The 23,398-nt window shown below is 39.5% G+C and overlaps 1 pseudogene; it reads right to left on the bottom strand.

The window, feature by feature from the left end:
* Positions 1-556: 556 nt before the first annotated feature.
* Positions 557-18,765, bottom strand: LOC136282986 (uncharacterized; annotated as a pseudogene).
* Between the last annotated feature and the right edge of the window lie 4,633 nt (positions 18,766-23,398).

Raw genomic sequence — 23,398 nt, 5'->3', positions numbered from 1 at the left:
GGTCAGGAAATAATACTTCTTCAGGCTCATCAAGCAAATCATAAACGGGGGCAATGAACATTTTGTACACAAGTATAGACTTGAAATCACTTTCTCGTCCTCGTCCTCGTCCTCGTCCTCGTCCAAAAGTCGCAATCTTGCTGAGCTCTTTTGCGCGGGGGAGAGAGGTTGCAATTTAATCGTATTTAAAGACCGATCTTCACAATCTTTAGTGGGCAAAATACCAAGACTCCGGAAATTATAATCCAAAAATTGACTCACAGACAAATCTTTGGGTAACCCAGCCCTGAACTAGATTCTCTCTTCTGGTGATACTCTTCTATAGTGAAGGACTCCACTTGTTTTCAAGATCCACAAATGCAGACGATTCTGAAAATAAGAAATGTACAGACAAGTACAGTTTCTTTTCTTTCTTAAAATGTCCTCAATGCCAAACCAAGATTGTCGATTAGCAGAGATGTGCGTTTCAACCGAGTACTTCTCTGCCATTAAGTCTGATAGGCCTCTAGCTCGACCCAACTCCTCAACATAAAGAGCATCCCGAGCATTTCCGGTGTCACAAAGCAAAGTAGATAGCCGCTTGTAGGGGAATATTCCTGTCCTCCAGAAATGATGTTTTGAACTGATCATTGGCGCCCAAGAAATATCTCAGCTCCTCATACTTTTCAATGCACAGGTGAAGACACGACAGAGAGTCTTTGATTTTATCTTGACATAAATACAAAACGGCGTAACCTCGGAGGATATCAAACTCTCCTCTTCCATCTCCAATATCTCTGGATATGAATAGAGCTTTCTCCAAGCATACTTCCGAAGCTTCAAAATCACCAACAGTTCTAAAAAAAGTTCCAAGGGTTCCGTAGTCAGTTGCCTCCCCTTCTCTGTCGCCAATTTCAGTTCTGATGACAAGCGCTTTTTGGAGATACTCTTCAGCCTTGTCGTATTGGCCAAGCGACGTAAACACAGTACCTAGGTTTCCATAACATGATGCTTCCCCTCGCTCTGTCGTCGCCAATTTCAGTTCTGATGACAAGCGCTTTTTGGAGATACTCTTCAGCCTTGTCGTATTGGCCAAGCGACGTAAACACAGTACCTAGTTTCCATAACATGATGCCTCCCCTTCTCTGTCGCCAATTTCAGTTCTGATGACAAGCGCTTTTTGGAGATACTCTTCAGCCTGTCGTATTGGCCAAGCGACCTAAACACAGTACCTAGGTTTCCATAACATGATGCTTCCCCTCCTCTGTCGCCAATTTCAGTTCTGATGACAAGCGCTTTTTGGAGATACTCTTCAGCCTTGTCGTATTGGCCAAGCGACGTAAACACAGTACCTAGGTTTCCATAACATGATGCTTCCCCTCCGCCAATCGCCAATTTCAGTTCTGATGACAAGCGCTTTTTGGAGATACTCTTCAGCCTTGTCGTATTGGCCAAGCGACCTAAACACAGTACCTAGGTTTCCATAGTCAGTTGCCTCCCCTTCTCTGTCGCCAATTTCAGTTCTGATGACAAGCGCTTTTTGGAGATACTCTTCAGCCTTGTCGTATTGGCCAAGCGACCTAAACACAGTACCTAGGTTTCCATAACATGATGCTTCCCCTCTCTGTCGCCAATTTCAGTTCTGATGACAAGCGCTTTTTGGAGATACTCTTCAGCCTTGTCGTATTGGCCAAGCGACTGAAACACAGTACCTAGGTTTCCATAACATGATGCTTCCCCTCCTCTGTCGCCAATTTCAGTTCTGATGACAAGCGCTTTTATTGGAGCGACCTACTCTTCAGCCTTGTCGTATTTCAGTTCTGATGACAAGCGCTTTTTGGAGATACTCTTCAGCCTTGTCGTATGGCCAAGCGACCTAAACACAGTACCTAGGTTTCCATAACATGATGCTTCCCCTCTCTGTCGCCAATTTCAGTTCTATGACAAGCGCTTTTTGGAGATACTCTTCAGCCTTGTCGTATTGGCCAAGCGACCTAAACACAGTACCTAGGTTTCCATAACATGATGCTTCCCCTCCTCTGTCGCCAATTTCAGTTCTGATGACAAGCGCTTTTTGGAGATACTCTTCAGCCTTGTCGTATTGGCCAAGCGACGTAAACACAGTACCTAGGTTTCATAACATGATGCTTCCCCTCCTCTGTCGCCAATTTCAGTTCTGATGACAAGCGCTTTTTATTGGAGATACTCTTCAGCCTTGTCGTATTGGCCAAGCGACAGAAACACAGTACCTAGGTTTCCATAACATGATGCTTCCCCTCCTCTGTCGCCAATTTCAGTTCTGATGACAAGCGCTTTTTGGAGATACTCTTCAGCCTTGTCGTATTGGCCAAGCGACTAAACACAGTACCTAGGTTTCCATAACATGATGCTTCCCCTCCTCTGTCGCCAATTTCAGTTGTGATGATGAAGAGCGCTTTTTGGAGATACTCTTCAGCCTTGTCGTATTGGCAAGCGACTAAACACAGTACCTAGGTTTCCATAACATGATGCTTCCCCTCCTCTCTGTCGCCAATTTCAGTTCTGATGACAAGCGCTTTTTGGAGATACTCTTCAGCCTTGTCGTATTGGCCAAGCGACCTAAACACAGTACCTAGGTTTCCATAACATGATGCTTCCCCTTCTCTGTCGCCAATTTCAGTTCTGATGACAAGCGCTTTTTGGAGATACTCTTCAGCCTTGTCGTATTGGCCAAGCGACTAAACACAGTACCTAGGTTTCCATAACATGATGCTTCCCCTCCTCTGTCGCCAATTTCAGTTGTGATGACAAGCGCTTTTTGGAGATACTCTTCAGCCTTGTCGTATTGGCCAAGCGACCAAAACACAGTACCTAGGTTTCCATAACATGATGCTTCCCCTCCTCTGTCGCCAATTTTGGTTGTTATGGCAAGGGCCCTCTCAAAATATTCCCTTTGCTTTTAGGCTTTCGCCAAGTTTATAAAGCATAATTCCATACCCTCTGTATAAGGCAAACAGTTTCCTTCCGTATCTTTCCGCACTTATGTAGTCAGAGATATGACGATAAGCGCTGAAAAGAATGGTATAGATGTCGCGCTGTAAAATTGTAGCAGTGCTGAATCAAATTGGTCTTTGCTGTTTTGATCGGTGCCATTAGCAAAATCAAACATTCGCTGCATATCTCAATGGCTTTCTGAATGCGATCTGAGTTGAGCAAGAACAGGGCAACAAATAAGGCGAGGCTCATGAAAGGTGTCATTCTGCTGTTAGGTTTCCATTGCAATCCTCAACTGTTATCAGGGAAACATTATTTTTAGTAACACAATACTAAATGGTCGATAATCTTGATAATAACGAGTCACTTCAAACAGGAACACACATGTTAAGTTACAAAAACGGGCTGGGTCGATTACACCCGGAAACTATTTGTAACAAGCTGAAAGTGTTAGAATTCACAATATCCACTTAAAAACAAAAAAAAAAAAAGAAGTCGGTTGGTCACCTTTTTATTTTCCTCAAGTTGAGATTTTTGCAGAACATTACATGACTTTAAAGTCATTGGACAAAGATAAAAAAAAACTGACAGACTTTATCTTAACTTTTGCAATGAGAACTTTCCACATGCATAGTTTCTATAAACAACGGGGTAAGTTTTTGAAGAAACTTTGGTGGGGTATTAAAAAACTATTTGGCTTTACCAACTGAGTTGACAATGTAAATTGGCCATGATAATGAATTTCAGCCGTCGTTTACTTCCGTTTGAAAAATGTCATTAACCAAGTTCACTGTGCATTTGTCATGGAAGAAGCAAGTCCCATACATGAAATTTCAATTCCAATATTGGAACTGACAGTCAGTGTTATCTGCGTAAGGCTCTCCAGAATTATTGGAGAAGAATTGGAAATGACAGCAGACCAAGTTTACTACTGAACTGACTCAGCTTCCGTGTTGAAGTACATCAACTTTGTTAACTCGCAGGTAAGCGAACCGTAGAAACTAGACTTAACTCACTGGGTCACTGTCGTAAATAAGCGGAGCTCGCAGAGCGTAGCCCCAAAATTATGCAAAATAGTAGTAGCCCATCAAGCCGAAAAAATTGGATGTACGACCGTACGACCGTACAAGGTGCTTCTTTTAACATGCGTGGTCAGCTGTACCGCGGGTACGCCAACGCCACGGCTTTGTCCAGTAGTTCAGGTCAGTGCACTGGGCTGCGAGTTGGGCGACCCGGATTCTAGTCCTGGCCGGGGCAAGGCGTTGTGCCCTTGAGACGTGCGGGGAAAAAAAAAAAAAAAAAACGAGCTCCGCTTTTAGGCTTGGCTAAATCTATATATTATACTTTGACCCTAAGTTTTTTGGTTCCTTCATCTCGTCACGTGATGTAAAAAAAACATTTGCCCTTAGGTCGAATTATATTCCTACCGATTTCTGTCTTTCATCTCTTTTTTGAGTGAACGTTAAAAGCCAAAAATCTATTATGTACATCTTCGATGTTGGAGCAGTCTGAAGATTAGTGAAAAGTCTTACAAACTTCAAAGAGAACTTAAAGATTATCCGCAAATGGGCTTATAGGAATGACAATGGAATTAATTGTAGTTTTTTAAAACAGTTACAATTGGAATATAATAAATCAATGTTAAGAAAGCTCATACAGGTTATAAACAAATAGACCAAAAATAATCGCATAAAAAAAAAAAAAAAATTACTAAGAGTTTTGGTTTTAATATTCAGTTTTTTCTACCTTTGTTCACATTTCACTCAGGTGATAGACAGTTGTGCCTGACTTAAACTACATTCATTTTGAAATCAAAAAGTTTCATTGTTACTAAGAATTTGTCACAGGATTTGTGATCGAACTAGAACTTCTGGTCTTTCTAATCGTATGAGGAAACTAAAAAAATTTCTTCCCAGTGTCTCAACTTTCTTAAGGCAGATAATTAGGAAACCGGAAACAGAAAGAAATGGGAAAAGAGAGTCCCTTCTTAATTGATAATGAAGCTCATTGATTCAATCATCTGAAGAAGATTGAAGAATAAGAGGCTTGGTTATATCATGTATTGTGAGGTAAGGAAGCTACCTTTTCTCAAAGGAAACAAACTGCTGCCATGTGTCATAGCCTGACTCGCTGATTTATTTTTGAGGCATTATTCGCTTTGATTAAAAACAAACAAAAAAGACAAGAATAAAATACAAATTCAGCTAATGAAAAATCGATGGAAATCAAAAGAAATCAGAAAGGAATCAGAAAGGAATAGTCTACAATATAAGTTCTAGTTTCCCCATTCTTAGTTTATTGATTTTGTTAAACCGGCTGTCAAAACGTATGTGCAATGCAGACCATTAGGATCACTCTATTTTATTTCTTATTCATGAATAATACAAGAATGATTAATGAGAAAATTGCTCTAGTTTTCTCGGAATATTCGACAGTTTAAATAATAATGTACCGTCCAAAATGTTTGTACTGGAAATTCCCTCGCTCGATTTTATTGAAACACCGTTCTTTTGGTTCATTACCGAGAGATGATCACGTAAGTTATTGACATTCGGGAATATGGCAACATTTGCAAAGATTGTTCATTTTAAAAGCAATGAGCGCATTTATCAGACGAATGTCCCTGAAATTAGTAAATATAATTGTCCACATGATGCCCTACCGTCGATTGCATTTACCTTTCCAAGGTGATGTCACTAAACTTCTGGATAAAAAGAAAAGCCTGCAAGATTTGGCCGAATTACCCTTAATCTATCCCCTTACAGTTATGTTGGTGTTAATGCCTATTTAGCCACCAGAAATTCATTGTAAAGGACAATAAAATTTCTATTAGTTCAGCCAATTCCTTGAGCACGCAGATCGTCAAGTGATGTTCATTATGTTATTTCATAATTTTTCTTCCTGTGACAACTCGTTCTCCATAATATTCAGTAGAGTAGTTTGGTGGTTATTAGCATGTCGTCAATATGAGCGTTCACTTATCTCACGGACGGGCGGAGATTGTATGCTTGGCTTGTAAGGGTCATAACTTTTTAGGGACTGGCCAAGGGGGGAACTGGTAAGTCTACTGTGGTAAGGGAAGTCATCAACAATTTCGAGCGGCTGGAAAAGGTTTCTGTGGTATGTTCCAGTGGTATAGCATGCACGATCCTGGTGCCGCTTCTATCGTGCATTCCTATTATGGATCAGGAATTGCAGACCTATCACGGGGACAGCTGTCTGCTTGGTTGATTGGGACGGACGCTCGATTAATGCGAGGTGTCACTGTGGGGATGGGAATAACAGCGATGGCAAAGTAAGCTTAAAACGGCAGAAATCGCCAGAAACTAATATGGACACACAAGATGTGTGTACTTTTATTGATTTTACGTGTTAAATGTTGATTTCTCGAAATATTTCTCGTGATAAATCGACCATATTTCGCTCCCCATTCTATTCTTAATAACGTGTTCAACGCTCATAACTTCGCTCATAACTTAACACATAAGTCACACAACCCGTGACGCTATCATAAATTAATCGTTTGCTTTTTCTCGAGACGTGAACTTGGACCACCTTGGACACTGATCAGTAAAGGACATTCTGCATTATGAATATATCTTTATATGGGATTGATTTTAGTTTTTGATCACGTGATTGTTGAAACCATCAGTTTTTCAAATTAAACAATGCCTAACAATATCTTAACTACTGAGGTTGAAATATATTGTATAAAACCTTAACGGTTTGAAGAAAGAAATTAACGGTGGAAATATAAAGCATCCGTTCAACGGTAAGATACGCTTATACTATGAATGCAATAACAGTGAATTTAAGAAAGTTTCACTCCTCTGAGAAAATAAACCATGTCTCTTAGTGAGCGCGCAGCCTCACAACTTATCTTCCTGTGCGAGACTCTGGGGCTTAAACGGAAAAAAAAAAAAAAAAAAAGAAACAGATTACGGCTTTAGAAAAATATGTACCGCAGAACCCGCCGTTAGTATCCAAAGGTTTAAGTGAAGGGTATTTCGACAATGAAACGCTTGTGTACAATAGAAATATGGCATTTCGAATCTAATGCGATCTCTGAATCGTTCGTTCAACCCTCCTAAACAGATTCAAGTTGATAGCTGATGTAGAGTCACAGCCACTGGAAAACCACCTGATCAAGCACCACGGATTTCCTTCAGCGAGGACAGTCCACAACATAAAAAGGTCTGATTTTAGTTTTATGATCATCAGTTTCTCAAATTAAACGATACTCAATAACATTAGTTAATGAGGATAAATTAAACGGTATAAAGCTACTACAGAGATTTGAAAAGACCGCTGGATAACGAATTTATTTCACTGTGGTGGCGATTCAATCGCGCCATCAACCGCTTAAATGAAAGGCTAACGCTCGAAACGAGACATAACTAATATTGCAAAAACAAAGCTCGAAAAAGCAGCTACTGGGCTTTGCCATGAGAGCCTTACCTCTCTACAGTTACTAAATGACTAAGGCTGATAAAAACCGAGTGAATAGGAAAGATTTTCAATCGCACTTACCAAGATGTTGACAATGTGGCTGATTCTTTCAAAATGAAACAACAAAAATAATGAATTACACTCCGCACTTTTCTCAACCTTCCGAACTTCCGCTGTCACGGCGTTTTAGGTATCTAGATCACGTGTGTGTTTGGTTATTCCCTCCTGCTCTAGGCTACTCGAAATAAAATTGCATATTTTTTGTGCGTTCGCATGCCCGTCTATCGCTTCCCATTAACGTTGAAAATGGTCAGTGGTCATATGATAAAATGCTTATTGACCGAATTTAGTGGGGCCAGTGGAGAAAATATTTGGCTCTGGGTGATGAAGCTTGAGCCTCGCTGCGCTCGGTCCATAGGTCATGACCCCGAGCCAAATAATTTTCCTTCCGGCCCTACCACTCAGTTAATAAGAACACAGTATTTCGGTTTTGTACGTCCAACTTTTATCACACACGATGTAATTGAACGTGGAACAGATCGATCCAAGTTCCTAAGTTTTTTTAACGCTAAGCTATCTTTGCGTGATAATGGACTCATTGTCTTCGTGAACTTTCATTTTTCTAGCGGGTGTGATTTGCATTGCATGATCGAAGCTAAAAATACTAAAAAAAAACTTAGTGACTGTATTTTGGTTTGGCACGTCACACTTTTCTAACTAATGATGGATCTGAGCATCCAAAAATGACACACATCTTACTTTGTTTATTCGAAAACGCCAGGCTTCAGTGTTCGTCCCTTTTAGTTCGTTAGGATTTGCATCACGAGATCGATAAGATTGAGCGTACAACTAAAGCTTCTGTCTTTAAACAGTAAGCTATCTGTGCGTAAAAACTGACCCATTGTACACGTGAACTTTTCATTTTCTTGAGGGTGTGATTTGCATGATCGAAGACAAAAAAAAACAACTGAAATAATTGATAAAAAAAAAAAAAAAAAAAAAACGGACGGAGTGGAGTGGATCGGTAATTTGCTTGAACATAACCACATCACTGGTCTTATCTTTGAAGGTGTTAATCCAATGACTGAAATATGGCAACAAGTAAATGAGGAGGGTAGCTTGACTTTCAGTAATAATCAATAGTTATACTTAATAGTCCTTCATATTTCTTTTGAGAAGGGTAGAGAGGTGGGGGAAATGGACTGGACTACAGTTACGTTGTAGGATCCGCGCATCCGGAAAGGACTTTCCTGAAAACTCCCAATGGCAATAGTGCTTTTCAACCTTTTTTTTTTCCTCTTTTCCTCAGACAATCGCAAGAAACTTGCAACTAGAGGGCAATAACAACCAGCGATCATTTGAATGATAAAAATTATATATGGGGAACTTAGGTTCTTCCATGTCTTTAAAAAATAACAAACAATTGCCAGCTTGACAAGCTTGCTTCCCGTTTAATTTAGTATTGATGTCAACATTACCTGATTTCTAAAAAAAACGGAGAAATTTCGTTTTCGGGGTGATGGCTTTTACGGCTAACGGTTAAAAAAAAATTTGGCCATGTTTATAACATGTTCAACTTTCGTAACTTAGCACCAAGTCACACAACGCGTGACGCTTTCATGAATTAATCGTTTGCGTTTCCTCGGATGTGAGCTTGGGCCGCCATTGCTGACATCGGTAAAAGACATTCTGCATTATAACTATGCCTTAATATAGGATTGAATTTAGTTTTTGATCACGTGATTGTGGAAACTATCAGTTTCTCAAACTAAACAATGCTGAACAATCTTAGTTATAATAAGGTTGAAATATATTGTATGAAACCATTACGGTTTGAGAAAGCAATTTTATGGTGAGGAAGCATCCGTTCAACGCAAAAGTACGCTTATACTCTGTATGCAATAACAGTGAATTTAAGAAAGTTTTAGTTTCTCTGAGAAAATTAAAACTTAAAATCTCTCTTCGTGAGTGCGCAGCGTCATGACTTATCTTCTTATGCGAGACTGGCGCTTAAACAGACAGAAAAAAAAAAGGGATTACGGCGTTTAGAAACATATGTACCGTAGAACCCGCCGCTAGTATCTAAAAACTTAAGCGAATAGTATCTCGACCATGAAACATTTGTGTACAAGCAGAAAACGGAGATTCAATTGGAGTCTACCGCAATCTTGGAATCGGTCGTTAAACCCTCCTAAAAAGTGTCAAGTTAATAGCTAGTGGAGATCGTAGCCACTGGAAAACCACGTAATGAAGCACTACGGATTTCCTATATCAACGTGGGACAGTCCAGTTTTATGATCATCAATTTCTCAAATTGTACAATGCTCAATAACGTTTTTAGTTAATGAGGATAAATTACGGTATAAAGCCACAGAGATTTGAAAAAGTTGCCGTAAAACCAATTTATTTCGCCGTGGTGACTATTCAATCGCGCCATCAACCGCTTTAACGAAGGGCTAACACTCGAAACGTGACGTATCGCAAACATAAAGATCAAAAAGTAGGTACTGGGCTTTGCCATAAGTGCCTTACCTCTCTACAGTTACTAAATAACTAAAGCTGATAAAAACCGAGTGACTAGGAAAGATTTTCAATCGCACTTACCAAGATGTTGACAGTGTGGCTGATGATGCTTTCAAAATGAAACAACAAAAATAACGAATTACTTTTCCCAACCTTCCTAACTTCCGCTGTCACAGTGTTTTAGGTATCCAGATCACGTGTGTTTAGGTTATTCCCTTCCCCCCCCCCCCCCCCCCTGGGCTTATCGAAATAAAGGGAAAAGTTTTAAATTGCATACTTCTTGTGTGCCCGTATGCCCGTCTATCGCGTTCCATTTAGGTTGAAATTTTTAACAGTTAGTGGTCATGATAAAATGCTCATTGACCGAATTTGGTGGGGCCAGTGAAGAAAATATTAAGCTCAGGGTCATGAAGAAGAAAGGACCTCGCTGCGCCCCTACCACTCCATCAATAAGTACACAGTATTTTGGTTTCGTACGTCACACTTTTATCGCTCATGATGTAATTGAACATGAAAAATGAAAAATGTTATTCTTTTTCAACAGGAAATGTCAGGTTTCAGTTTTACCCCTTTGAAAGGTTTGATTTTCATCACAAGATCGACCACAGTACAACCTAAGTCTATTTTTTTTTAACGCTAAGCTATCTTTGCGTGATAATGGACTCATTGTCTTCGTGAACTTTTCATTTTCTAGCAGGTGTGATTTGCATGATCAAAGCCAAAACTACTAAAAAAGCCAAGTGACTGTAATTCGGTTTTGCACGTCACACTTTTGTAACTAGTGATGGTTCTAAAATAATTGAGATAGTTCGCACGCTCTCATAGGTCAACTGGTTAGTTTAGATGAGAGTATGTAAACACAGCTTGTTGGGACGTCACACTTTTAATATTTACCGGCGCAATTTGAAAACATTTCAAACTCACAGTTTTCCCAATACTCGCAAAGTAATTTCAAGTATAAGTGATAAATATCGGAATTGGAGAAAAAAAAATGTGCTAAGTTTTGATCTGGGGTTTGGCTTCCGTCCCCCCTCCTCAGTGAGGAACAAGAAGGAAGAAAAAGAGGAACTAGCGCTTTGCCTGCCTTGATGATCATGAACTGTACGGCCTCGTCGAGAGAGTTCAAGTGAAGACGACAAATATGCAACAAAATGCACAGTAAACATCGAAATGTAAGGAAACAAGGAAACATTTTGGAAAAAAAAATTTTGAAAAATCGTTCTACGCGCCCTACTTTCAAAGAAACCATAAAAACTATATATCACTGAAAAACTTATAAAGTATGGAACAAAAGTTTTAAAAAGTTTTTTTTTCCCCAGCAAATTTAGTTTCAGTGTTTTCTCTAAATAAAGAGTAAATGAAATGAAAGTTTGGAAATTTGACCGGATCTTGTTGACAGTAATCTCAATCAAAACTCACAATTTCAAGGCAGTAACAAACAGTTTTTTTTTACTGCCTTTGCTACATTACAAAAATGAAGAAGCCGTTTGTTCGTTACGGCTGAACGAAGACAAAAATCATGCTGCTTAGGTCTCTAAGGCAGGGTAATTAATTTATTTTTAAAAAATGACATGTAGTTGCCCTTTTGGTGTGCCCTGAGCAGACGCCGGTCCCTCGTAAAAATGCCGAGTAATCAAGTCGATTTTGAAATTAACGCAGGGGTCACATAATCGAAAGAAGTCGGTGACGCTGATTGCAAAATGAGAAACTTTATAAAGCGAGACTACATTTTTCAAAATAAACAAACAGTGACGTGGCTTGATTAAATTTCCTGAACTTAAGAGTCATCAGATATATTGACAACTGACATATTTAAACGTTAAGTCAAGTACATGCGTATTCAAAGTGGGGAAAACTTTGCATCGATATTGGTTGAAAGCGAAGGTAGTTGATTAATTTATCTTACTTGACCAATACTGTTCCAATGCTGGACTCACGCTTAAAGACCAGCGGTTATGTGTTATAAGTAGGTCCAAAATTAACGACCAATTGCCTAAATTTAGATAGATTTTGCCTTTTGGATATTTCTCAGATATCATTGGCTAATTTTCAGCTGGTTAAGATGTCACTTTTTTACCTATGTATTTTCTACCCTTCTTTCACTTCATTCGCTTGCAGTTTATCACTTCCTTTATCGGAATAGTAGTTGAGATCTCCGTGCTCATCTGATTAAGTTAACAAATTCTTCCAGCTTTTGCATGATTCAATTTTGATCTCTTCAGATTCACCGTAAAAGGAAAATATCTCATTCAGAAAACAACTGGTTTCCTTGGTTTCCCATCCTGTTATCACTGAAAACTTTCCACTTGAATATTCTCTTCGCATATCTTTTTTTTTCCTCTAATTGCTGCTTCCTGTTCTCTGTTATCGCACTTAGCTTGTTTGAAGCCAAAACAAAGGTAAAAATACAAAATATACCACCGACAGATATTGGCTACGTAAGTAATTAGAAAAAAAAGGCTATAAAACGGACAATTACAAAAATGCACGGTCATTCAAGGCTACTGTTCCTCAGTGAAGGCGAGGCCGATCTTTGACGAAGAAAATGGCTGTTGTACAGTTGTGTATTTTAGCGCTGTTTGTGGCTTCCACAAAAAGTAGCAGTATGTATAACATGTACTCCAACATGATCATACTCGATGACAAAGGAAATTACAATGTTTCCTACAACTACTATGAGTTCGCAGACAGACTGGAGTTTATGGTGCAGTAAGAACCACAGGTTGGGTTGGTTTCGGTGTTGCTGGAGTAGCACCAAATAATATCAGTAACTATGATGTGGCAATAGGGGGTGTGAAAGATGACGGAACAAGCTATCTGCTGAGGTAGGTCGGAATAACAAAATGTAAACTATCTAAAATCAAAAGAAAAAAACGCGGGCTCGACACATGTTACGATTTTTGTCTGATTTCTTTCATTTATTTAAGTTAAGACGCTAAATTCTGATCGCGAAAATATGTAAAATAAAAGTGAAGAATTTAACTTACAAAGTATAGTGGAGATATGGACGCAAGTCTCTAAATTTAGAGAGAAATGGCATGTTTATTGTTTATGTAAAACATTGGTATTAGTATACTCAAATATTAATATTGTTGCTTCACAAAATTTCGTCTTTTATCACTGGCGTTTCATCCGCTTTTTTTTTTCTTAAGCCTCGTTTTAGTCAAATTCAGTTGAAAAGAAATTAAAGCCGGGTATATACCGTTTCTGTGAAGGAAACATGATTTTTTTTGAGGATAGAAAAATGGAACATAAAATTCTAATTTTGCGTGTGTCGAATGACGTAACATATTCAAATGACCATGATTCAGTAAAATCGCTTCAGGCATTGAATATTCATCAAGACACATCTGCTGTAAATGCAGAAGTCAACTCCCTACCTGCGGAACACTATAACATCAACTCTTGAAATTCTTGGCAATGAGTCTACTTAAATATTACGCACCATAAGTCTCTGGAATATCAGTTCCATGAAAAGGATCTGTCGCACACAGAAACCTTTAACTAATGGCTCAAGTGAGTGTATTGGGGAAGGCCTGTAATTGTGAATATAAGGTAACTTTCCTAGTAACTAGTATCAGGCAAACAGGAAAACATCATGAACGTCAAGATCTGATGAGAGGGCGTACTCTGATCTTGGGCGGGTACTCAAGTACTCTTAGCCCATACCAAATCTTGTTAAGGAGCCATTTTAAGACCCTAGCTATTCTGGACTTAACTCCTCAACTTATTTTTATATCTTAGACTACCAATGAACCAGAAACTCCAGTCTATATCTATGATCTGTTTCTCTTATCTGCTCAAAAGGTACGTTACAGTTCATAAAAGAAAATTATAATACGTTTCTTTGAGAGCACGCGGTGTCATAGACTGACTTATCTTCTTGCGCCAGACAGTGGCGTTTTAACAGAAAAACAAACGTAGTTAATGACCAATGCAAATTAAAGCAACTGCAAAACAAGAGACTGTAATGCCAAGAATTTCCTGGGATATCAGCGAGGAAAGTTCACAATAAAAATTTTGACGTTTTTGATCTGGTTATCGATGGCGTGATTGTATTGATAAGGATAAAATACAGAGTATAAAGCCACAAACGTTTCGAAAAGTTGCCTTACACCGAATATATTTAACTGTGGTGGCGACTCGTTCACAACTTGAATTAACCAGCCACCGGGTAACCCAAACATATTGACTGGCTAATAAAGACCAATTACTACTAGGCTTTTGTTACTTTCTTTGTTGTGTTTTAATGTATGCAAATTAGGACGTGCTTAAAAAACAATAGAAAAACCGTGTATAATACGCACCGTGATTTTGATGGTTATTTTTATAGAAAAAAAGTGCGTTATTACACACGGTAAAATACGGTAACCCAAACATATTGACTGGAGCTTATTATTTGAGCGTGGTCTATCTGTGGAGGAGGTGGCTGAAAAAGTCCAGAGAAAGATCGGTAAAGAATGAATACACAATTGTCGGGTTAAGATCCTGAAGTTGTACTTGCGCCTTTGCAAAAGACCCAGTGACATGGGTAGAGAGAGGACAAGAAGCCATGTTAGAATGTTCTTAATACAATAAATGGTTTGAACCTGGGGGTAACATGTGATATTGTTATATACCTAGAATTTAACTCAACAAAACGAGCACTGTGAAAACGAGCACTGTGATTGGCTGATTCTTGGTCACGTGCCCCTGATCAAATTCATCAGGACTCTCGGGAAAATAAAACTAACTGTTTCCCTCGGGACCATACATTAAGTGTAGAGTGTTGTCTGATCGTCCGGATGAGTGTAATCCTGAGAAGGACTGTTATCAGTAGTCACCACTACCGACAACAGCTCTTCTCAGGTCTCCACTCACCTGGACGATCGGACTACTCTATTACATAATGTTCTTAGTAATAATCAACGAATGTAGTCTATTTCACACCTCTGTTAAAATGTGATGAGCATCAAATAGTCGAGGAGGACCTATCACATTTTTGTTCCAATTCCGGTCTGATTTTTAGGTTGGAGATTGCAATTAAATTTTCATATGAAAGGTCTAAAGGAAGATAACTAAACAAAAGCAGAAAACAGAATAATCGCTCAAAGGTAAACTCTAAATTTGTAATTTTCCCTGAGAAAACGTTTTTTTTTTCGGCTTACGGTATAATCCCACACCGGTCCTACTCTTGTTAACCTCCCATTCATCGTGGTGTATTCATGAAACTTGATTTAAAGTTGTCCCTCTGTAATAGTTTTCATGTAGAATCTGAAAAATGACAGCAAAACTTAGCAGCGTTTTATTTAAACAGGATCAGTTTAATTGTTAAAATTCACTCAGCAGCAAGGCCTATCTCATATTACGTGCAATCTCTGTCCTCTGGCGTAGCTGGTCATGTCCACGCTGTGTAGTCCTTCGCTCCCCAGCTGAAATCAAGGTATTTTTCCTCCTATCTATCTTTCGATGAGGCAAATTTTTGTTTTGCTGACATAGTACGGGATCATCATTCGCACGTAAATACTTGGATAATTGACCGAGAATTCGATACTAGATTCTAAAATCCCACACCTTTTGTTCGTCCTCAATTTGTTATTCGTGATTTCTCAGTTTTTGCACTGCGCCATCTCAATACTGCGTGTAAAAATTACCTAGTCAGGAGAGATGAGTAACCCGTGCATTCTGAGACAAGGTATTGTTAGCAATCCCGGACCCTGTATAGAGGAACGATACTCTTTTTAGCTCTCGAACGAGCAGAGTTGACCCTAAATTCTTTTTCATTATTTTGGTGTACACTTTGTTCCCCTTTAAATTGGGAAATTTAAAAAAAAACTCTTTCGAAGGAAAACAAAAGATAAAGTTATAAGCCTGCCCGTTACTCCAGGGATGCAAAGATCCGCCTTGAAAAGAAAAGACTCCGTGGAACGTTTTTGAGTCGCTGTCATTTCAATTTGCGGTGATTTTCCCACAAATTATCTATCCACTGGTTCCCTATGCTCGACACTTTCTGCCCATCAGTTTTTTCCAAGAGTTTGCTCGAAAAGGCCCTCCCAGCCCCAGCACTGTGAACCGATGAATTGATGCGCTTTATTAGTGCCAGTACAGCAGAAATGGGTAAGTTTGGCCCACTGAATCTCCTAGAAAAGCACGGTAACCGATCTTTTTTTATTGTTATTTTCGGAACAGAAATTGACGAGGAACACTAATTGAAGTTTAAAAAGAAAATTGTGTCGAAAATCTTCTTTCTAAGAAATCAGCTCAACAGATGAGTAACAACGAGTTGAGGTACCCCACCAGAGAAAATGTAGGAAAAACCTTCTGCGATCACGCCCTTTCATTTTTATTTCAGTGCCGAGAGCCTAATTTGCAAAGATTTTTCTGCATCAAGCGTCGTCAAGCTTCGCGCAAGGTGCACATTACAAGATGCAATTGACCAGTTAAAAGTTGACGATTACTGACGACCTGCATGACACTCCTGCCATCCCAAGCGATTTTAAACTTCTGTCTTCAAAGATTAGATCTGACCGGGATTTATTTAATGATTTTTTTTTTCCGGTGTAATTTTGAATAAGGTGCCATTTTCCCCACCAGTGTGTTCTTGAGGTTCGTTAAATGATTAAATTTTATAGGCGATCAGTGACGCGTGTGAGATGCTGGAACCATTCCTGTGAGGAAGGGGGGGTCTTTTTAAATCGAACTGAGGATTAAATTTAGAGGGAATTATTAGACATTTGCGAAATCAGATTGAGCGAAATTCAGTGAGAATCGTGTTGAGAGTTATCGTCGTTGTGTAAATAAATAATTCACTTCTTTTCACCGGGTCCCTATACTACTCAAATGTCTTGGTATCAAGTATAGTTAACTTTTTTGCACTGTTTTTAAATTGGAAAATGGCTGTGGGATGATCAAGGAAAAAATTTAGAGAGCACACTGAACAACACCGGTGTCAAATTCATTGCATCGCGCAAGCGGCGCAGAAGAGTGACCGAGGCGGTACGGAGCTGTGAGGGGGGCGGACACTGTGGTCCTAACGAGGAATGAACATACACTAGTTACAGCATGCTAATTTATTAAAACAATAAAATATAATGCCCACTTTCAAATCATTGGCTTAATACATATCCTCTACGATTTGAATAGTTGGCTCTGTTAGAGTATCCCGCAAAATGTGTATTTACCGTCTATAAATAGTTTTGTACAAAAATCGTGTTAATCCACATTCGGGGTGCTTTTAACAAGAGATTTATTGCTACCTCTTCTGACAGTAAAACCCAAGCGCTGCAACTGTTTTTACTCGAGAATCATATCGGATACTTATGATTAGAACAAATATTTTAAAGCAAGTTATGTGAGACCACGGAAAAATTATCGAGAATATACGAGGTCCGTCCGATAGGGAGAAAATTAACGCGCAAAATCGATTTGATTTCAAGAACATCCTCGATTTCCTTTCCATTTCATTACGATGATAATTAGAGTAGTCCAAACTAAGTGAAATAAAATGTTTATCAAGAGGTGTTTCCAAAGTGTACTTAGATCGGGCAAACTGGGTGGCGCTGATGGAGCCATTCCGTTGCCTAAAGACTTCAACTCCTGGAGTGGTTGTGAATTTGCTGGTCTTATCATCTTGAAAACTGTCGAATACTTCGCTGCATAGCGTTGAATGGCAGGCATAAATTGCTGGACAATCTGTAGTGTCTAACAGCTCGATAAACGGGCAATCTTGTTGAACTCGTTTACGACGCCAAGTTGTGTTTAGAGATCGTGAACGGGCTCACGTTTAAGATTGTAGACGCCTAATTCGCCAGTAGGATAGACTTGCGCCAATCTAGCAGGATTTCATCATTCAAAGCCTTTCCACTTCCCATAGCACAGAGTCCAAGGTACTCTGGTTTTGGATTCTTGCTATGCGTGGTAGCGCTGTCTTCAGCCCAGTTGGAGTAACGAGAGGACACCATCCTAGCTCTAGATGTTTCAAGGAAGAATATCGCCAAGTGATTCTCTGTAGAGTTTCGTCGTCTAAACTGATTCCGTCCAGAATAAGAGTTTTAAGCTCGGCGCAGGACTCCAGGAAATTCTACGAAGCTGCCGGTCAGAAATGAGCATTTTCGTACACTACGTACTTCTAAATTGCTGTCAGCGTGCAAACCCCATCAAATGTCTGGTCTTTGAGTAGCCACACAATGGCTCAAATCTAGTTTTTCCAGGTGTTCATGCTATCAATAGTTTTTTCTAGTCCGCCGTTTGCTGAAACTGCGCGGAAAAAAGGGTCACAGAGTCCTAGCCATCGAACATTGCTCAGCTGATCTGCAATTGCCATGTAAACTCGGGGGTTTCCATGAGAAACACCTTATGTCTAGGTACTCAAGATTGCTAGGGAACATAATTTCATTTTGGCCACGGTTTCCTGTGAAAGCGCCATTTGAAAGAGTAGCAAACTTCACACTTTTCAGTTTCAAGACGCGCAGTTCCTTACAATAAGTGGCGAGAGCTCCCAGAGTTTCTTCGGTTAGAGTAAAGCCACTTAAGTCGAGACAGTTAACCTTTCCAGCAATCTAGTGAAGGCTTGCGTTTGGAAGGTTATAGGGTCGATGAGAGATCTATAAAAAATACTTTAAGTCGACGATTTTCCATAATAGGCGGTCGTATGACAGTCTGTTCCATAACTTACAAACTTGCGATGCCCGAACTAAGTCACGAATGTGAAGATAACTGAAAATTTTACGAGCGTCCCCTCGTCCAGGTTGAAAACTGCTGACATTTGACTAGAGTCAACTTGTTCAAGATGACAGCCAACTCCAAGAACACGAGAAAATACGCTCAATGCGATGTCCCATCCATGGATATACATCTCTGTCTCTGATGATTAGCCAGCCCGTTACTTGTCTACAAATGAATCGTACCGAGGAGTACCTTCGCATTTATGAAAACTATTTTTTCCTCGTGTACATTTTCATCAGATGTCTAATAGGACGCGTGAAAGGTCAATGATAGCTGATATCAGCTTCCTGTCGTGCACACGTATGTGAACTTTACCCTCGTTTCTCTGTTGCCACGTAATTAATTCATTTGACTTTTTTTTACCACATGAATTAATTTATTTGAATTTTAAGAAACAATTTTCGTTTATTTTTGTATCCCGATTTTTTTGCTTATAAACTCTCTTCTTGCACATCTTAGAGAAATAACCACTAAAAGTTGAAGAAAGAAGCCAGATAGGTGACCTCTGCGACACGCACTTTCCATGCGTTTGATAGAACCAAAATGCACACTTGTCACGCAGACAGCGCTGGCTGTGTACCGCACGTGGGATACGCAAACATTGCCCCAGGCATCACCTTCGCTTCTGCGCGCGTGTGAGCTTCGTCACATTTGTTTTCATTCTCTACGATCGTGACTGTAAAATGTTTGTGAAATTTTCACACGATACACTTGTTTGAAGAACTGACGTCAAATTCTATCGATAATATTTTCACAAACTTGCCTTGGATTGTCATCACTTGATCATGTGGTTGCTTTGCAAACATCGTGTCGACTTCCCATCGACTTCCGTTTGCTTCAAAATTTGTCCGAAAACTTTCTGACATACTTTAGTGGTTAGGGTCACCGAAATACTTCTCATCGATGGTATGGCGCTAGGGCATTTTTTTCTTCAACGAGAGACAACTGGAAATACTTTTTTATTTTTCAAAGTGGGATTCAAAAGGTTAAATTTCGAAAATTTTTGCAGAGATGCGTTTCACTCAATCGCCGGAATCGCGTCATTCCAAGTTCTCGATAGAAATCCTCTTTGCTGCGGTTTTCCTTTAAAATAACCGGCGATCTTACTTACTGGTATTTATCTCAATTTCAATCCAGTTTATCTCACGATTCTTTACGAAACAGTATCATTCCTTACACCTTTCTCAATGGCCGGAACACGTCACTCCAAGTTCGCCTCGGCAGAAATCTTCTTTGCCGTTTCCTAGTTATCATTCGATCTCTCGTAATGGTTTCTTTCTCAATTTCAATCTAGTTTTCTCCCGACTAAAAACGGAACAGCGTCGTTCGTCAGCTCTGGGCAAGAAGCCATAAGTTATACGAACGTGCTTCCTGCCAGTGGGGTAAATTGGACACAAGATCACATGAATTATAATTAGTCAGCAAACAATAGTTGAAGAGGCTCCCTGGGTGAGGTAGTCTTAAAAAAAACCACCCAGGGAGGAAAATAAAACAGAAAAGTACACATACATCCAAGATTTCAAAATGCAATCATTCTTAGGAATAATTTTAATATTTGCGAACAATGAAAATAAAAGTTGCTATATTTATCAAAGTTTGTACCAAAACTGTTTATAAATCGATAACCACGATAACCAGAATACCTCGGCACACGCCGATCAAATCCTGGTGTTTTATAGCATGTCGTTTGTAGCGCTGTATGATTTTATTATAAGTATTTGTCTTGTCAGGACTCTCAGCTCGCACATTACTGAAAAATGCCGCTCTAATTACTTGTTATGAAATAATTTAAGGAGAAAAAAAAACAGGTTTTTGAGCTAAACGACTATAACCAAAGTGAAGTAGTACGTGCACAAAAAAATTAATACCGCTAAACTTTCGAAACTTCAATAGACACACGTGCTTAACACGTGGACTGTTTACAGAGTTGTTCGTCAGAACTATAATGGAGATGATGGCACGAAAGTGTGAAAAATTATTGAATTAGATCCGCACTTCTAATAATGCCAACCGACTGAGGATCTCAAAAACCTCTTTCATCCCATTTAGAGAGAGTGCATCTTATAACGGACAAAACGGGGCTGCTCTTATTAAGTTTTCAAGCTCGAGGTCTATAAAATGGGGTTGTACAAAGGTTGAAGTTTTCCAGTGGAGGTTATATGAATTCGGAAGATAATAGAGATGTCATAACGCAAGGATTCTAACCGTCGGGGAAACATCGCCTTTGGAAACCGTTCGTTGAATACCCCCGGAGTCCATGACTGGCAAACCTAACCACTCGGTTTTTGCTCGTAACGTTAAAGGGGCTAATCAATGTTAAGATTCCAAACAGAAAGGAACGTGAGTTTACGTTTTTCCGCCCTTTAAAGTGTATAAACGCTCTCAATAGATATCGCGGTTTGTCTTTTGTCTCTTTCTCCATTCTTGCATTTGTAGAATACCCCGCTTGATTCTATTATGACCGTCAAGGTTTCATTAACATTAATTTTTTTTTCAGATCGGTCTGGTAATCGCGTGAGTTCTAGAGTAAACCAAGGTTTATGTCTCGTGACCAGGATAACGGCACGTGCATCACCCCTCACGTCAGTCCCAGAACAAATTTATGATGTGACGCATGTTCCTTGCAATGTCACGCAGCGCTCCGTGACATCCCAAAAAACGTCTTAGGGTGTTACGAGTGAACCCGGCTTGATTCAGAGAAAGGTTTCATCGACATATCCTTCAGTTTGCATGATCTGTTGTAATTTTAAGGACCTTATCTATTTCGCGACAACATAGGCGACGATAACGGGGACGTGCGTGTTACATAACAACCTACGATAAGCGAGATCAAATCTTCATGATCAGTCACGCAGCAAGAAGGACAGATGATTAATTTTCGGTTGTTGAAAAAAGAGGCTGGGCGAAATCCTGATTGGAACCCTAGGTATAATATATCTTTCTAATTTGTTTAACCGTTTAACTCCCAGAAGTGACTAACATGTAACTTGTCCCTATGAAATCTATACGTTTTCTACCAAACGGTTAATGCAAATACTAAAACTTATCAGGAAGCGGTTTTATCTTGATCTTAAACCAAATTCTTGTAACTAATTTACAAGGAACTGTGTAACAGCAAAAGGAGAGAATCAGCAATCAGATCTTGGGAGTCAAAGGGTTAACCGTTCAACAGCATCGTTACGTTACAGTTTTAGCTGATCATCTGCGTTTGTTAACTTCGTCTTAATTTGACAAACACTTCTTTTCTCGATATAAAAAACGAATTATTTGCGAAAATTTCTTCTGTTAATTCTGAAAAATTATCCCAGAGTCACTTGTGACATTCATATCAGTTCCATTCTACATTGGTGTTTGTGCACAGATGGCAGCAGTAGCGTCAGAAAGTGCGACCTTATTCTCATTTTGCAAAACGGTTACACGAAGAAAGTCATAATCACTTGCTGTGATCTTCTGTGCCTAAAACACTGGATTTTGAAACACTCGCCTTACCGTTTAGGATAGTTTTCGAGTTGCAAATTTTTCCTTGCTGATTGCATGGTAAAAAAGATGTAAAACGAAATTATCTCGCATTGCAAGCTTGATAGTAATCCGGTTTTAAAGAAGCATGGTGAGGTGACTGAAGGTATCGTCACTTCCTCTGGACAGGATGCTATATATAAAACATTGCGGCTCATCCCCTGAGCATTTGTTTACCTTACGCTCAACATATATAAAAATACTCCCATGCGTATGAGAGCGCTGTGAGAGTATAGGGACGGTGAAGGAACTGGACTTTTCGTTTCATTTTCCAACGACCCTTAGAGGTTAAGTGGACGGAAAAATGGATATTAGAACTTATTTTTGTCAGACTTTGATTCCACGTGTTCGAAAAAAGCGCCACTTCATAATCCCACAAAAAAAATGCATGATTCAGTCAGGATAAAATTAATCCTCTTGCATAACCGCGTACGACCTATTCTTGCTGAACGTACACGAGTTCGAAAAGAGCGCCAATTCAAAGTCCCACAACAAAACAATGCGTGATTCAGTCAGGATTAAAATTAATCTTCTTGCGTAATCCCGTACGACCCTTTGTTGATGAACGTACACGTGCGGTTGCCAAACGTTGTACTTTGGCCAAAAACGTGGGCTCTGTTGCTTTGTTACTGTAAAAATGACCGACAAGACATAGTATATGTCGTTGTAGCTAAGCCTTGGAGGCTCGAAGAGATTTTTTTCCCCTTGCACTTCCGATCAGTGAAGTTGACGCCAATTAAACGGGGTGCCGCTCGTAGCGAAGTCTACCCGCTGTTCACCACAGAATATCTTGTGTATCAAACATTCTCTGGAAATATAAGAGCATTAACTGCTTTTTATATGTCAAAAAATAATATTGTACACATGAGGTTGAGTTAACCAATCACGAAAAAAAAAAAACCAACGTATAAATTGCAAGTTTCACCACTAACTGGATCACTAAATGACGATTTTCCGGATCACTCATCGTTTGAGGGGAATTAACGCGTGTTGACTGAAGTTAGCTCCCCGTGTGATAATTTTCAAGACTTCACGTCCAGTACGTTACCGGCTGCGGAAGAGAGAGCTTCCCTCGTTAACAAATGAATATATTCGTAGCTACTGTTGAAGTTTTGGTGATTGCTGCCAGACTTCATCAAATTTGCATGCACTTCTCCGCCACATCTCAATTGATTAGAAAGACTTCCTCGACCATTTGTTAAGTCACTTTAATCTACCTACAGACTTAACAGACAGTCAAAACGTAAGTGCATGT

Source organism: Pocillopora verrucosa, chromosome 8 (assembly GCF_036669915.1).
Source record: "Pocillopora verrucosa isolate sample1 chromosome 8, ASM3666991v2, whole genome shotgun sequence".
Taxonomy (NCBI): domain Eukaryota; kingdom Metazoa; phylum Cnidaria; class Anthozoa; order Scleractinia; family Pocilloporidae; genus Pocillopora; species Pocillopora verrucosa.
Note: the sequence above shows the minus strand (reverse complement) of the source record. Positions and strands in the feature narration are given on the sequence as shown.